Consider the following 2,132-nt stretch of genomic DNA (forward strand, 5'->3'; position numbering starts at 1 on the left):
CAGGTGTCCCTTGAAACTGAGGGCAGCAAAGAACTGACAGTAGGAACACTGGACCCTCAGTCATACACCAAACAACAGGTGACACCAACAATCAGAGCAGGACAGAAGCAGAGTCTTCCCCTCCTGGGCCTCCAGGTGACACACATTTTACCTGACACCTTGACTACCTCTGCAGATTTGACTTTCAATCCTTTTTTAGGAGAGGTGTCTTTCCCTGTCTCCACAGCCTCTTCTTAAACATATTTCAGCTTTCTAGAAGAAATTTCACTTAGTAAGAATAAGAATACATCAATGAAATCTGTATATAGTTAAAACATATCTATTACTCATGGACCATTTTCCATAGAAATTTAAAATCACTATGCTAAACAGAATTTATATAACATTTAGCTTGTATTAATAACATCTCTGCTTCCAGATGTAACATTCTCTTTGACCTTTCAAAGCGATCATTCAAATTCTGAATCCTGCCAACTGAGTGGGCTGAGTCACAACTTCATTCCTATCTACTCTTCCTAAATTCACTGTGGGGCTTGTGCCTCCCTGGCCCTCCAGAGCAGACCAGTGCTCATCCCAGAGTGGGGCAGATGGGCACATGTGGGCTGAAAAGGTCACTTTCCCAAAAACCTCTACGGAGGATGGAGTGAACTTATCCCCACCACTTGGTGTACTGTTTGGTTGGATGAAAGCAAATTTCTGAATAATCGGTAGTTACTTATCAGAAAAAAAAAAAAACAGGCATAGAAAATTGGCAAAAATCTACTCTGCAGACTTGTGACCCCCACCTCCTAAGCAGACAGAGCCTCCATCTTCATAAGAGCTCTAGCTACCGCCTGCCAGGAAATGCTCTTCCATGGCAGACAGAGGCAGTGAGGTGCATGGGGCAGGAAGGGGATAATCAGCATGAAGCCCTGACCTGGGCACAGGCTCGTCACCAGATCAAGTGCAGGGTGCACTTCAATGGGCAGGATACAAGCCTGGTTGGGTTCTTCTAACTCTTGCACATCAGGGTTTCCAGAATCCTGCCCCCAAGGCTCCTGCCTTGGGTCACTGCCTACCATAAGCAGTCCTTGACTTGCCAATCAAGACAATGAAAGGAAAAGCCCAAAACACAAGAACTCCTTCCTGGGGTTTTTCATGCTCCTGAGGCCAGTGTCTGGGTGGCCTTCCCAGTAGCAGATGAGCTTGGGGGAGCTGACAGGCATGGCCAGAGCCTGCTTGGCCCGTGGCCCTGCCTCATGGGATCCTGTCAAGCACCTGCAAGTCAGGGTTCAAAGGCAGGAAAGCTCACAGCCCAGGGTGTGGTTTAAACCCAGGGCCCACATTACATTCTACATTAAACAATTTTAACATCCATATCACCGAGCATTTATGGAAACCTGGCAAGCAGCTGATTGAAAGCATCAAGAGGCCAAGAGAAGAAAGAAATGGATCCATGACCTGACATTGCTGCAGTGGTTTAAGAATCTGTAATTCTCAGTGACCAGGTTCAGATGCTCATATCAACCTCTTTACACCACACCATCAGGGCACAATGGTCACCCTGGACTGATGTGGCCTCGCCCAGGCCCAGGAAGCACTCATGCAGCTACAGCTCCTGGTCCTGGGCAGAATAGGGATGGGTGTCCCCCACACCCCCAGCAGCAGGTGAGCTTGGCCCATGTATCAGGCCTCAGCTTCTTACACTGCTTCCCATGGCCTATGTACCTGAAGTCCACTTAGGAACACTGGAACCTAAGGTACAATGTCCTTAGGTACATTGGCAAATATTCCCCACAGATGCCCTGGGAGACCACCTGTAGGGACCCACCTTACAAGGCTGATGGAACCTGTCCTGGGACTGTTCACAACTGGCCCTCCACAGCAGCCCACCTAAGCAGAGCACCTGCTAAAATGGCCTCATTTGCATCTGCCCATAGGATGTGTCTCAGGTTTCACTTTCCAGAAAGGGCCTGCAAATTTCCCTCCTGATGCCCACCATCCACTACCATTGCACTACCCATCAGACTCTGCACCGAAGCAGCTGTGCAGTCACCATGCCACAGCCCACCCTTAAGGGACAGCATTTCCAAGGAGGGCTCCAAGAGGCTGCCCGCCCAAACCAGGGAAGGAAGGCAGGAAGCCTAGGGGCC

This window comes from Tupaia chinensis, unplaced genomic scaffold, assembly GCF_000334495.1.
Source record: "Tupaia chinensis unplaced genomic scaffold, TupChi_1.0 Scaffold000551_1, whole genome shotgun sequence".
Classification (NCBI taxonomy): domain Eukaryota; kingdom Metazoa; phylum Chordata; class Mammalia; order Scandentia; family Tupaiidae; genus Tupaia; species Tupaia belangeri.